Genomic DNA, 16168 nt, shown 5'->3' with positions numbered 1-16168 from the left:
ACTCCAACGGGTCCTTAATAATGGCGTTCACTAAGATGTCTTCCTTGATCTCCGGATCATTAGCAGATATTTCAGTTTCCAGGTTAAACTTTGTCCATTCTCGGTCTGGTTTACATAGAAACTCTGGCCCATTGATCCACCTCTTACTGCTTAAGAAGCGGCCTGCTGTTAATCCTCTAGAGGCTTCATCCACAGGATTTTCCTTGGTATTAATATACTTCCACTGTGATACATTAGTAACATACCTTATAAAAGAGATCCTGTTTGCGACAAATGTTAAGAAGCGTTTATTTTCATTGTTTATGTACCTAAGCACTCATGCTATCAGTCCAGAAGGTAGATTCCCCCAGCAAAAGCTGCAGTTCTTTTTGCAGCAATATGTCAATTCTGACAGCTAAGACTGCGGCTGCAAGCTCCATTCTGGGAATCGTCATTTGCTTCAATTGTGCCACTCTGGCCTTTCCCATTAAGAATGCAGCATGTACTTCATTGTTATCATTTTCCAGTCTCAGATATGAAACAGTACTGTAACCACTTTCACTTGCATCAGAAAAGTGATGCAGGTGTGCAAATCTGATTCGACCAAAGTTTGTCGGCTTCATACACCGGTCCTAACCCTAACCCTAACCGATCCCAGATCTTGTCGAGATCTTCTAACCACTCTGTCCATCGCTGAGAGCAGATTTGCGTTATACTCTCATCCCATCCAAGTTTCTTCTTACAGAGATCCTGCAAAATTAATTTGGCTGGTAGTGTAAATGGTGCAAGAAATACCAAAGAGAGTGTGGCAGTCGAGAGTGTGGCAGACGTGAGGGTGACTGGCGCGGGTGTGGTAAAAAACTGTATTCTCTCCATCCTCCAGACTAAACTGACCCACAATATCTGTCGCTACGCTAGCATCCTCCCATGTAGACACTCCCCATAGAAACATAGAAACATAGAAAATAGGTGCAGGAGTAGGCAATTCGGCCCTTCGAGCCTGCACCGCCATTCAATATGATCATGGCTGATCATCCAGCTCAGTAGCCTGTACCTGCCTTCTCTCCATACCCCCTGATCCCTTTAGCAAAAAGGGCCACATCTAACTCCCTCTTAAATATAGCCAATGAACTGGCCTCAACTACCTTCTGTGGCAGAGAATTACGTATGAAATCACACCCACAAGCATGCAAAAAAAGACAGAAACTAGAAATATTAAACATAGCCATAAAACAATGACAGTAACTAAATTTAACGTAAATGGCTCCTACAGACAGGGTGTTGGGCGCCCAAGGCTCATCGATGCGCGAGGGCAACGATGGCTATTCCTTCTGGTCCGAACCGACAGAAGGTCTACTGTGGCACAAGTCACAGAAAATGGTAATTGCGGTCACGGGAGGAATGTGTCACAATACACAGCGCATCGTGTCCTGCTACGTATGGGGCTGCACACGGAGGACCAACAGCATATTAGGTCATAATGTTTTAACTTATCAGGTTATAATGTTTTGGTTCATCGGTGTATATGTAGGACCGATGAGTGGAGACGCCGACAAGGGTGAGAGATGAAAAGAAAACAAAGGCTGTGAAATAAGGAGAAAAGTTGAGGAATGGAATGTAAACCGCAGCGAGGAATATGGTGGAAGTGGACGTTAGGGGAGGGAGTAGTGGCAATCTGAAAGGGAACTGAGGATCTCGGGGAAGGGATATATGCGTACGAGGAGGAGGAAGTAGCAGGGTGACAAGGCATGGGAGAAATATTTGTGCACCAGTGTGGGGGAGGGGTAAGATGGGGTGTAGGGGATATTACTTGAACGGACATCTGGTATTCCTTGGCGCATAGAGCGCACATTCTCAGCGAAATGGTGAAAGCGTCGTCCCCTGCGGTTGAAAAGTGGACTCGCATAGAGGGATTCCATGGTCTTGTTTTAGCAGAGCGGGGAGATGAATCTCCGCGACCCAGGCCGCACAGCAGGATGTCACGTTACAACTTTGTAAAACAAAGTCACATTTGAAATATAATAATAATAATAATAATAATAATAATAATAATAATAATAATGCATTACATTTATATAGCGTTTTTCAAACACTCAAAGACGCTTTACAGGGTTTTCTAGAACATAGAGAAGAAAATAAATAGATAAATAAGTAACGAACAGAAAAAGGAGACAGAAGGTGAGGTGACTGCGTAACCGTCAGAGAGTGTAGGTGGACTACAATGCTACAAGAAGTGCTGACTGCTGTCCGCGAGTACAGGCGGGGCAAGTGCGTTTAGAATCAGAGATGAACCAGGAGTGGGGTTCTGTTTGAAGTTCACAAACCTATGAGGGCCGTAGCGAGACTAGAGACGAGAGAAACGTATCGCCGTAGCATAGGCTGCCATAATCGGAGCGCAGGGTAAGAGGTTGTATGAGCAAGGGTTATGCCATCTAGTATTAGCTTCAGATCTAGAACGCATTGCGTGAGTTGGTGATGGATGCAGGCACTGTCAGCGCTTGAAAAAATTAAAATGAATCTTTGAAATGGAATGACAAGAACGGCTACCATCCGAGTGATGGGACAACTGAGGAATGCCGACAGGTACATAATGAATGGCGAAGACACCGTGGGCAGAATGTTCTTCCCCCTGTACTGCGTGTCTCTGTGGCCCTGAGTCACACTCGTTCAGGAGAATATCTGGACAAGAACGTCAACTTACAATGTTTGTTGATCAGAGACGTTAATCACGACAGCTCTGTGGCGTTTAGAATCGTTGGCTCTGTGGCTTTCAGATGTATGCAACAAAATCGGAGTGAGGTGTAGATATTAATAGCGCCGAAGGGGCGAGAGGCGGTGTTCCGGCCGTTCCTTGCTGGGAAAGAGGTGCAAAAAAAATAACAACAGTGGGACTAAAACCATGGGAGACGTTTCATCCGGTTTGGCGCGTTCCAATCATGTTCAGCTATATCCTATGAAACGTGCGAATGAAATCCCCAAATAACCATTCATCAGCCCACCTGCCCAACATGTCAAGATCCTGTTGCAATTTTGACAACCATCTTCGCCATCTATAATACCAACCACTTTAGTGTAATCTGCAAACTTATTAATTATGCCTTGTCTGTTCTCATCCAATTCATTGATATAGATAACAAACAGCACTGGGCCCAGCACCGAACCCTGGAGAACTCCGCTACTGACCGGCCGCCAGTCCGAAAAACAACGTTCTACCGTCACCTTCTGCTTCCTTCCATGAAACCAATTTTCTATCTATTCGGCTAGATGTCTTTTGTTCCCAAGCCATACAGTCTTTCGGGGCAGCCTGCCACGCGTACCTTCTCAAATACAATAGACAATAGACAATAGGTGCAGGAGGAGGCCATTCGGCCCTTCGAGCCAGCACCGGCATTCAATGTGATCATGGCTGATCATTCTCAATCAGTACCCTCTTCCTGCCTTCTCCCCATACCCCCTGACCCCGATATCCTTAAGAGCTCTATCCAGCTCTCTCTTGAATGCATTCAGAGAATTGGCCTCCGCTGCCTTCAGAGGCAGAGAATTCCACAGATCACAACTCTCTGACTGAAAAAGTTTTTCCTCATCTCAGTTCTAAATGGCCTACCCCTTATTCTTAAACTGTGGCCCCTTGGTCTGGACTCCCCCAACATTGGGAACACGTTTCCTGCCTCTAACGTGTCCAACCCCTTAATAATCTTATACGTTTCGATAAGATCTCATCTCATCCTTCTAAATTCCAGTGTATACAAGCCTAGTCGCTCCAGTCTTTCAAATACCTTGCTCAAATCCATATATTCTCCGTCCTCCGCTCTGCCCTCAACAACATTTTGCTGAGATTTTCAAAAGCGAACGGGAAACTACAGGGAACTTGATCAATCACCTTGTTTAACTCTCGTTCATATGGAACACTTCAGAATACGTGCCAATCACATAACGCCCAACTCTCACCTGCAAAGAATAAACTCACTGAAACCGCCAAGTAACTGCACATTGGTGGAACTTGTAGAGCTGCTGGCAAGTAACTGCGGAGCCACAGTTTCAATCCGGACACGTAGTGCTGATTGTGTGGAGTTTGAACCCTCTCCCTGAGACCTCATGGATTCCAACAGTGTCCCCAGAGTTCCACCGATACTTGAAAGACGTGGGAGTTGTTCGGCTGATTTGACTGTTTAAGGTTTGTCGATTAGCACCTGGAGTAACTAATGGGTATGCGGGGCACGTTGAAATGAATGTTGTCTGTAGGTCCTTGATCAATGACGGGATATATCGGGGACCAGGTTGTGAACACATTATGTGACTATGGTTTAGATTTGAGTGAAGCGCCCAGTTGAAAATAAGCCATGGAATAAATGGGTTAAAATCATTGCTAAGACGTCGCTTATCATTGGCAGAAATATTCTAGAATCCAAGACAGTTGGTGGGAATGTGGAAGAATAAAAGGAGATTAGTGTCAAACGGATTAAGTAGGCCAACTGCACGGATCTGATTGCCTTCTCTCTGCGCCTGCAACGATTGTTCGCCACCCAAGACAAATGTGGGCAGAAATTAGTTTGAACCAATTCTATTTTAGCCAAATATGAGAACACAATCTGGTGTCTCCGGCATTTGAAGCGTGTTTTAATTGTCATCCACTGGATTGTTCACTAATGGAAGAGAAGATCAGGCCGTATTAAATTATGCCTATAATAAGTTATGTTTCCATGCACGGGGCCGACTTTTGGATTGAATTAAGAGTCTTTTGATTTGAACCCAATCACATTCCATTGGTATTTCCTTGATGGCGATTTGGAATGACAACTCATCCCTTCAGACAATGTATGGCATCAGCGATTCAATGTGAAGTTAAATGTGTCACCTCTAGTGGACAGGAAATTGGCTTCATGGCAGGAAGCAGAGGGTAATGGTGGAAGGATGCTTCTCGGACTGGAGGCCTGTGACTAGTGGTGTGCATCAGGGTTCGGTGTTGGGTTCGTTACTGTTTGTCATCTATAACGATGATTTGGATGAGAACATACAGGGCAAGGTTAGCAAGTTTACTGATGGTACAAAAGTGGGTAGTTGTGCAGATAGTGAGAATGGTTGTGAAAAACATTGCGGCAGGATCTTCAGTTCAGTTGTGTTTAGTTTATTGTCACGTGTACGGACGTGCAGTAAAAACTTTTGTTGCGTGCTAACCAGTCAGCAGAAAGACAATACATGGTTACAATCGATCAATTTACAATGTATACCTACTGTACATGAGAAGGGAATAACGTTTAATGCTAGGTAAAGTCAGCAAGTTCCGATAAGTCTTGATCGATTGGTCAGGTGCGCTGAGGAAAGTTTGATGGAATACAGAGAGATGTGAAGTGTTGCATTTTGGTAAGTCGCACATGGGCAGAGCTTACACAGTGAATGGTAAAGCTCTGGCGAGTGTTGTGGAGCCGAGGGATGTAGGAATGCAGGTGCGTGGTTCCCGAAGGTGCAATCGCAGGTAGATAGTGTGGTCGAAAAGGCTTTTGGCGAAAGCAAACATGAAGAAAATAACACAACGTTTCATGTAGATATTTAGGTTTTGATTTAACTTTGACAGAGAAAGTCCAACCGGCTGAAGCTGGGAAGCTGAACGTTTTGCAGAAATCGCGATGAATATTTGTTTTCTCCGAAGTGCCGGAACAATTGTTCGGCCTTTGTATTCATCTGAATGACCACGTGGTACTTATTTCACAATATTATGCAACACTTGTGAACAATAGGTTTGCGCAGGGACTGTGATCAACATGAAACTAATGACACCCAACGGTCCCGCAGGGATAATCCCTTTCCTTCAAATAAGGGAACCTTTCCAATGAGCCATTCCACAATCAAATAAGGAATTAACCTAGATGCCATTGGAGGATAAACAGTGACAAGGAGATGAACGAATTTCAGATTGTTGGTATGATATACGAGATCCAAAAGATATACTACCCGATCCTGGCTATTCTCGGTGTTCCGGGTAAGTGAGGAGAGCTGTCGTTTACGCTGTGCAGATTTGAGAATCTGGCCGTATGTATCTCGAAACTGCCTCTTTTAATTTCAAGTTCAGTGATCGCACTCTGCCGAGGGATTATTAATGCGCGAACCATTCTTGCTGTATCGCATTTTACAACATTAAACGCAGAGTGATCGGCAACTTCCCGGTGTTTGCACTGGTTAACATCGAGCAGTCGTGTTGTCTTGCTTCCGTTATGTCCCATTGTCCAGTTCCAGCTGAATTGATGGAACATACAAAGTCACCGTGGACGGTGGAAATGCTAAATGTTAAATTAACCCCATTAATATGTGGGGCAGCAGCTGCGCCGGCCAATTTTTCATTTCAGTGCCCTTTCACTGGGTGATTTCGTGGCTTACATTATCACAGCAGGATCGGGTGAATTGCGGAGCGGGTTTAGAACTGCAGACTCAATGTGAATTATTAACCATCTCGAACCTAATCATGTTTCTGTCGAAATCATCCCAGTCTCCTCTTTGCATCAACTGATCTTCTCTTTGCGATTAAAATCTGCGTTTCATGTTTGCCGTTTAGTTCGATTGATTGATTTCCAAAACTTCCTTTGAAGAGAAAGTTCCACGTCATCGTGGTGTTGTGTGATGCACCTCACAGTGCTAGGAGAACGGGCTTTGTTCCCTCTCTCTATGATAACTGTGTGACTTAGCAAGTGTGCGATCATTCGATATCAAACTCCTTCCTCAATTGCAAATGTAATTACTCCAATCACAAATATACCAGAAATTACACATTCCCATCATTTACCAAGTCAAAGATACGCATCATCTGGGTGAATTGCAAAATGGAAGTTAATCGATACTCACTAACTGCATGGTAAACGCCAATCTGATTCACGCCAATGTAATTTTGGATTCCTTTCTGATATTGAACCACTTGTCTGGGTGTAACCTACACGCATTCACACAACATACACGTCGTGGCTACCGATGTTTATGTCGAGCAGTGCATTAGCCACATGATATTATTAACCCTTATTCGTTGAGTCACGCAACATTGTTCTTTGCTTTAGGAATCACATGGATTCAATGGTGAAATCGCTGATGATGTACACCGAAGTACAATGTGTTTTTTTCACGGTGCTCGACATATGTAACTCACACAATGCGGAGGTTGCAAGCATCTTGCGCTGGTAACATGATCATTCTTTTTGCATCACAGTGAACCTGGTGACAATTGTGGTCCTGTCTCGAGGAAAGTGTGGTCTCTCCAGCTGTGTGACCCGCTACCTGGTGGCCATGGCAGCGGCGGATCTTCTGGTCATTATCTTTGACCTGATATTGAGACAGATTCCGATTGCTCATCATATAACATTTGTGAAGTCCATCCCCCTGTGTAATATCCACGCCGTCTTGCTTTACACAGTGACCGACTGTTCTGCGTGGTTCACCGTCTCCTTCACCTTTGACCGATTTGTTGCCATCTGTTGCCAAAAGCTGAAGCATAGATATTGCACCGAGAAAACAGCGGCTGTGGTTCTGGGCACAGTGAGTGCACTGAGCAGCGCAAAGAATGTTTACTGGTATTTCATGTACACACCTTGGTACAGATTGACGAATACTCCCTGGTTTTGTTACATGGACGTCCGTGTTATGACTTCAATGACCTGGACAACGATTGAGTTTCTTCATTATATTCTCACCCCCGGTGTCCCGTTTGTATTGATTCTGCTGCTCAATGCTTTAACAGTTAGATACATTTTGTTGGTCAGCAGAGCCCGCAGGAGACTCCGGGACCAGAAAAGTGCGAAGGGCCCCAGTGATCCCGAAATGGTGAATCGAAAGAAATCCGTGATATTGTTGTTATTTATCTCCGGAAATTTCGTTCTGTTATGGGCGGTATTTACATTTTGTATAATAAGTAGACGTGTGTGTTATGTGGGACATTGTCCTATTTCCCTTCCTACCTTTGTATCGGAAATAGGATTCATGCTTCAATTACTTAGCTGTTGCACAAACACGTGCATGTATGCGGTAACACAGACGATGTTTAGAAAGCAATTGTCGACTGTGTTAACATATCCACTTGCTCGACTGATAAGATTAATTAAACACTGAAAAATGATTGAAAACTGGAGCATTTAAAGCAGCATAATCAAATATTAGGATCAGACATGTTGAAATGCGTTACGTAAATAGGCTCGGCACCCATTGTGACCACGCTGAGCACCAACCATCCACTTACACTAATCTGACATTGATTCTATTCTCCATACATTGGATTAATCCCAGACCCCTTCCCCCAAATCGAAATTAAGCGGCATAATCGGGGGAATTCACAGAGGACGCACAACGTCCACTTTGCTTGTCATTGGTAGGTGGGAGGTAACGGAAACTTTCGGGCTAAGCCTATGGGGTCACAGGGAGAAAGTGCAAAGTCCACAAGCCAGCAGGCGAGGTTAGGACTGAGCCTGGGTCTGTAGCGTCATGAGGCAGACGCTCTAATAGCTGCGAGACTCTTCTCCGCTGTGCCCGTAGCCCCGTTGCAAATACGGGGCATTTGGTTGGATACTGCTCATCCCATTTTTGCACTCTAGTTGTGCCGAGCGTTGTCCAAATTAGTTTATATCCCCAAGTAGATTAAATAGTTCTAACACTGCTCGGTGGGTACCCCGACTCAGTCAGTTCTTGTGCCGTCAACACACTTCTTTCCTTGAACTCCAAGGTTAATTTCGCATTAAATATAATTTCTCAGTGTGAGCGATCAGAGGAACACCAAGGCTGGGGAACCAACATATTGACAGAGGATCCAAACTACACGTTTACCAACTATCCGCTTGGCTCCCCGACTCATTTCCGCCAATGATTTAGTCAGTGATCGCAGTTTGCATTTAAAAAAAACGAGGATGACCAAATAAGGGATGGCATACATCACGGAGTTTGCATAATCCACAGCGAATCAATAATCTAAAGACAATCCTCTGGGAAGGTGATGGACGGACCAGTTTCAACACTGGGTTTCTGATAGGGACAGACAAGGTAGTTGGGAGATAACCCGTGCTCAATTGTCCATCAGTGAACCGTGATTAAAACCACGTCCTTGGTCATTTCAGGGAAGTGTCCCATCAAATATCCGCAGCAGAGATTTCACTCCTGGGAGCGGGAGATCTTGGGTGTAAAGGCGACGTCGCAAATTATGGAAGTCATTAGAAATTTGGCAAGTTTGTCATATATTTAACCCAAAATCTTACATATTAAGAGAGTTAAAGCAAACGTGTTTAATTGTCATGTGTATCATTTCAAAAATGTAAAATCCGCATGGAACCGTTGTGACGCGAGCTATAGAAACTGTAAGTGCTGTGAATGCGTGAAAAATGTGGGTCGTCTCAGAGTGTTTTCCAGTATACTCTGTGAAGCGCTGTGAAGTTCTATAAATGTTTGAGAAAACCACCGCATCTCTACGAGATTTCTTACTGTCTTCCGCTGATTTGAGCCATAATTCTGAGTGCGACTGGTCCTCGTGTGAAGCCAGATTCATGGTATTAGTCAGACACACAATCCCCTCCAACACATGACACAGCGAGCAGGGGGCTACATAGAACCACATGGCTGCAAACCCGGGGTGTTTAATTTTGCGACCCACATTTGTTCTATTGGGCCTCACATTGTTGTCGTGCGATTGTAAATTGTGGTACTATAAGATAACAAATTGGAGGGAAAGGAAATAATGCTGACTTTATTGGGCGAGAGCAGTGGAGGATTAAGACTCTGTGTGGAGATGCGGCAACATGCGGCAACACACACGCACACGCACACACACACACACACACACACACGCACACACACACGCACACACACACACGCACACACACACACACACACACACTCACACACACACACACACACACACACACACATATATATATATATACAACCTATATACAAAACGACAGCTAGTGAGCAACACAAAGGTGACATCAAACAATATGATGTAACGGCAGGGCACTCGAAGTTCAAATGTAAGCTGCAGATCGGAAACTCGCTGACATGAAATGGATACACAAGAGACCCAGAGTACAACGAGTAACGGATAATAATTTAGAATCTTTAAAAAAATTGACATGTTGTGCTCGGAGACGATCTTGAATGGGGAATTTGGACGATGGGCCATGTAGAAATCGGTATGATCTACCCTGCACCTATTGAGTAGTCGCTCAGAACCTACCCGCAGTCCCACGCCGTTTCGCACAGTAGTCGGGATTACAAGAAGCAAACTGCATGGCTAACCCGTGAGGCTTTGCCAGCCTCAGAGAAACAAAGTATTTTCTAGGAACTGCCTACTTTCAGGAACCATGGCGATCAGCCATTTTGGGATACGCCAGCAAAGGTAAAGGAGGCTCAAGACTGAATAGTGAAATGGGAACTGCGAATGACGAGTTTTCATTGTGAACATCATGTCATTTTGCGGGTGAATGTCGGTCACCCTACCAATAACCAACAAAGGGACAAGAATGCCCCCTAATCAGTACAGTGCTAATGGGAATTAAAAGCTGTTGGACGGATGAAGTGGGGTTATTTATTGTATGTCTTTGCGTGAACTATGTCTTCCAGCATTCCCGTGTGTCAATGCTTTAAGTATCTGAATATTTCCTTGACGTGTGCTTGATTATATTTTATTCTTATTTCGATTGTTGATTGAAATTTGTATCGTATGGAATGTGTGAAGGGTCTGTGCGTTTTAGCATATCGCATGTGTCGCGACAATTGTTGAGATAATTGTAATTTGCTGACAAGAAGTGGAAAGCCATGAAGTGCGTGATTGCAAAGGTTGTTTGTTGTTTGTTAAATCTGCTCTGTGAGAATGTTGAAGTCATTCCATGGAAAAGATAGAATGGGGTGCAACTGAATGATTCTGCTCTTCCACCTGAAAACACTTGTGGCTGAAGAAACAGTGTCTCGTTGAGTGATTGTCATTTGAACGAATAGGTCGCGACAATCCATTCATCGTCTATTCTTTGTGGAAATTTCCTATTTATTGTTTGTTTTGTTGTTACGTGAAATATCTAACTAGAGAGAGATGCACGCATTCTGTATTGTTTTGTCTTACCCGTGTTTTAAGTTTGGTTTGTTTTCTTTTCCGATTTCTTTGCTTTAGAATTGATTTTAAAGACAGACCTGGATTCCACGCTGGCCATGCGAAATCCAGCTTGATCAGATTTTATTGCAGATACGATCCGAACATTTAGGAAATAATTTGTAATTTGGGGAAATTGTGAATAGTGTGTATTTATACTTGGAATTTGAGTTTGGGAGATATAAACTCACACCTTTTGAGTCATCAAGTCAGAAGGGAACAGAAACTTCAGCCAAACCCGCCCATGCCGACCAAGATGCAGTATCTAGACCAGTCTCATTTTCTCAAGTTTAACCTTCTGAAACTTTCCTATCAATGTACCCGTCCGTCTTTTAAAATAATATCAATATGTGAATATCCTTCTCTGCCACCTCGTTCCACATACCCACCACCCTCTGATTGAAAATACTGTTCAGTTCAGATTACGTTGGCCTCCTTTTAACATAAGTATGTACTGTGGTTATTGATTTCCCGACCTTAGATAATAGACGCTGCATTCACCCTACATGCTGGGCAATAAACGTCTAAGCCTGCCCAAGCTTTCACTAGACTTTAGGCCCTCGAGTCCTGCCAACATTTTCGTAAATCTTCTCTGTGCTCTTTCCATCTTAAGGATATCCTTCCTATAGCAGGCTGACAACAACTGAGCACAGTACTCCAAATTGGCCTCACCAACGGCTTTCGATCAACGAGATAGGATGTCCACCTAAATAAACATGCTGACTATCCCTTATTAGGTCCTGTCTATCCAAATGCCTGTATATTTTAGCTTTCAAAATCCCCTCCACTACTTTACCTACTACAGAGGTTAGGGTCATCGGTAAACAGTTCCAATGGTCTTCTTATCACCCCGTCTTGAATAGAAACACAGTATAAGTGACCTTTCGTTCGGCAACACATGCGTGCATAATGATGATTCATATACCTCAGCTGAGGTCCCTGTAAATTATTCGTTAGCTCCCCGCAGTATCTTCGGATGTATCTATCAGGCACAAGAGATTTATTTATCTTCGTAGGTTTAGGACATCCAGGAGCTGTTCGACTGCAATGCAAACAGTCAGTTACATTAACTGTCCAACTTCCCCAGCCTTATGTATTTCACCACGGTAAGAAGAGACGAGAAACATTCGTTAAGGATCATGTCACCTCCTGTGGCTTCACAGGTGGACCGCTTTGTTTTCTGAGGGACTCCATTTGTTTCCTTAATGCACCTGCTCCTGCGTCTATTTTCTATGTTTTTATATTTTCAAAAATCGCTTAAGATCCTCCTTAATTTTACCTGCCAGCGCTATCTTGTGCCCAGTTCTGGTTCTGGTTCTGGTTGATTACTGTGCAAACACCACATAAGTGGTGATCTCGCGCAGGTCGCTGTGAGTAGAGTAGTGATTACATTTTGAAGTGGCCCTTTTTGATCAAGTTGAGGGGATCTAGTTGCCCAATCCCCTGTTTAAATGACTGAACATCGGGAGCGGCACGTGTGTTGGGTGGTAACATATTCCATTCCCTTATCATCCTTGGGTAAAGGGAATATTGGCAGCAACGTTTATTTAAATTCAGCGAGTTGATGATGCGGGGACAGGTATTTTGTCTTGTTTCATGGCGGTTGGTGTTCTGGGATGACGGAAGATTTGATGGCGTGATTTTCTGAATCTCCTTGTAAATTGCAATAAGTTTTAGCCTGATTCTGCGAGCTCTAGGGTATCGCATCTGAGAGATGTCAGCAGGGCCTGTTTCCGCGCTGTATCTCTAAACTAAACCAAACTGAACTAAACCCAAACTCCTCCCCACACTCCACCCACTCCCCACACTGCTCATAAAACCAAACTTTCCCATTCCCTCTCTCCATGCTCCCCATGGACTGAAACTCTCTCCCCCCATTCCCTCCCTCCACGTTCCCCATGGACTAAAGCTCCCTCCCACTCTCTCCCCACCGCCCACACTCCCCATGGGCACAAACATCTTCCCATTCCCTCCCACTTTTCACACTCCCCATGGACACAAACATCTTCCCATTCCCTCCCTCCCACTCCTAATGGGCTGAAACATCTCCCCATTCCCTCTCACCACCCACACTCCCCATGGACACAAACATCTCCGCATTTCACTCCCACCCCCCACACTCCCAGTGAACCCAAATTCCTCCCCATTCCCTCCCACCACACTCCCCATGGACCCAAACTCTCTCCCACTCCCCACACTCTCATGGACACAACCTCCTCCCCATTCCCTCCCACCGCACCCATAGAAACATAGAAAATAGGTGCAGGAGGAGGCCATTTCGCCCTTCGAGTCAGCACCACCATTCATTATGATCATGGCTAATCATCCACAAGCAGTAACCCGTGCCTGCTTTCTCCCCACATCCCTTGATTCCATTAGTCCTTAGAGCTCTATCTAACTCTCTTTTAAGTCATCCAGTGAATTGGCCTCTACTGCCCTCTGTGGCAAAGAATTCCACAAATTCACAACTCTCTGGGTGAAAATGTTTTTCTCATCTCAGTTTTAAACTCCCCATGGACCCAAACTCTCTCCCACTCCCCACACTCCCATGGCTCCACACTCCTCCCCACTCACTCCCACCGCCCACACTCCCCACGAACTGAAACCCCCTCCCCACACTCTGCACGGACCCATCTCCTCCCCATTCCCTCCCTCCACCCTCCCCATGGACCTAAACTCCCTCCCTCCCCAATCTCTCCCCACTGCCCACACCCCTAAGGTTGCCAACTGTCCCATATAAGCCGGGACATCCCGTATTTTGGGCTAAATTGGTTTGTCCCGTATGGACCGCCCTTGTCCTGTATTAGGCCCGGGGTTGGGGGCACTGTAGGCCCGGACGCTGTAGGCCCATACGTTGTAGTCCCGGACACTGTAGGCCCGGACGCTGTAGGCCCGGACCCTGTAGGCCCCGACGCTCTATGTTCCAACAGTTTAGGTCCCGACACTCTAGGTTTCCGACATTTTCGCACCGGACCGTGTAGATCTGGAGGCCCGGGCGACCGCCATTGGTGGAGCGGGAGCACGTGGCCGCCGCTGGCTGGGTGATGTCACGTGGGGCGCGGGGCGGTGACGTCATCTTGTCCTGTATTTGGGAGTGAGATAGTTGGCAACCCTACGATACACCCAGTCCTTTCCCCATTCACTCCCATGTATCAATGGGTCCCCAGAATTCCCCCTCCACAGAGTTTCAGTGGAGCCAAACCCCATCCCAGAGAGATGATCTGAGGACAATTACAATGGGAGAAAAGGTGAATAAGGTCATAAGTGACAGGAGGGGTATTAGGCCATTCGGCCCATCAAGTTCACTCCGCCATTCAATCATGGGTGATCTATCTCTCACTCCTAACCCCATTCTCCTGCCTTCTCCCCGTAACCTCTGACACCCGTACTAATCAATGGGAAAAGACATGGAATGGAGGAGAAGGAGGGAAGTGGAAGCTGTGTGTCAGAGAATTAATGATGGATGGAGGGAGGGATGGAGGGAAGGAGGGATGGAGGGAGGGATTGAGGCACGATGGTGTGAAAGAGGTTGAATGAGAAAGATGGATACGGGGAAAGAATGATGAAAGGAATGAGGAAGAGTGAGAGGGAGAGAGAAGGATGAATGAAGGAATTCCCGAAGAAAGAGAGGAGGGAGAAAGAGGCAAAGAGGAAAGTGAGCGGTCTGAATGAAATTCTGTCTTCCAGAAAGTTCCGTGGCGCAGCCGAAGGAGCAGAGAGCTGAAGATGGGCCGGTGGAGTCGCCCTATCAGGTTGGCACTGTTGTGGCAAAGAGGCAGGTCGGCGTTTGTCTCCTTGTTGTCCCTCCACACCAGCACTGCCCCTCAGATACTAACTCCATGACCGCGGCCATCTGCACCTCACGCTGCCTCGGCAAGGCCAGCAGCATAATCATGGACCAGTCTCACTCCGGCCACTCCCTCTTCTCCCCTCTCCCATCGGGCAAGAGGTACAGAAGTGTGAAAACGCACTCCTCCAGATTCAGGGACAGTTTCTTCCTGGCTGTTATCAGGCAACTGAACCATCCTACCACAACCAGAGAGCAGTCCTGAACTACTATCTACCTCATTGGTGACACTCGGACTATCCTTGCTGGCTTTACCTTGCACTAAACGTTACTCCCTTATCATGCGTCTATACACAGTAAATGGCTCGATTGTCATCATGCATTGTCTTTCCGCTGACTGGTTAGCACGAAACAAAAGCCTTTCACCGTACCTCAGCACTCGTGACAATAAACTAAACTGAACTAAATTCTCTCCCCCCTCCCAGTGTCGGGCACCAACCACCTCCCCCACTCCTGCCCACCGAACCCACGCCTCCCAAATCACCGTCCCCACCCCCCGTCACCGTCTCTGCCCCAGGATACTGACCCCCCCCCCCCCACCACCACACTGAATCCTTACGTCACATCCCACTCTGCCCACTGAGACTGGCCCACGATGTTCATAGTAACAGGATTGGTTCGAGTCAGCATGGATTTACGAAGGGGAAATCATGCTTGACTGATCTTCTGGAATTCTTTGAGGATGTAACTAGGAAAATGGACAGGGGAGAGCCGGTGGATGTGGTGCACCTCGACTTTCAGAAAGACTTCGACAAGGTTCCACATAGGAGATTAGTGGGCAAAATTAGAGCACATGGTATTGGAGGTAGGGTACTGACATGGATAGAAAATTGGTTGACAGACAGAAAGCAAAGAGTGGGGATAAATGGGCCCCTTTCAGAATGGCAGGCAGTAATTAGTGGGGTACCGCAAGGCTCGGTGCTGTGACCGCAGCTATTTACAATATACATTAATGACTTGGATGAAGGGATTAAATGTAACATTAGCAAATTTGCAGATGATACAAAGCTGGGTGGTAGTGTGAACTGTGAGGAAGATGCTATGAGGTTGCAGGGTGACTTGGACAGGTTGTGTGAGTGGGCGGATGCATGGCAGATGCAGTTTAATGTGGATAAGTGTGAGGTTATCCACTTTTGTGGTAAGAATAGGAAGGCAGAGTATTATCTGAAAGGTGTCAAGTTAGGAAGAGGGGATGTTCAACGAGATCTGGGTGTCCTAGTGCATCAGTCGCTGAAAGGAAG

The sequence above is a fragment of the Rhinoraja longicauda genome, chromosome 43 (assembly GCF_053455715.1).
Source record: "Rhinoraja longicauda isolate Sanriku21f chromosome 43, sRhiLon1.1, whole genome shotgun sequence".
NCBI lineage: Eukaryota > Metazoa > Chordata > Chondrichthyes > Rajiformes > Arhynchobatidae > Rhinoraja > Rhinoraja longicauda.
Note: the sequence above shows the minus strand (reverse complement) of the source record.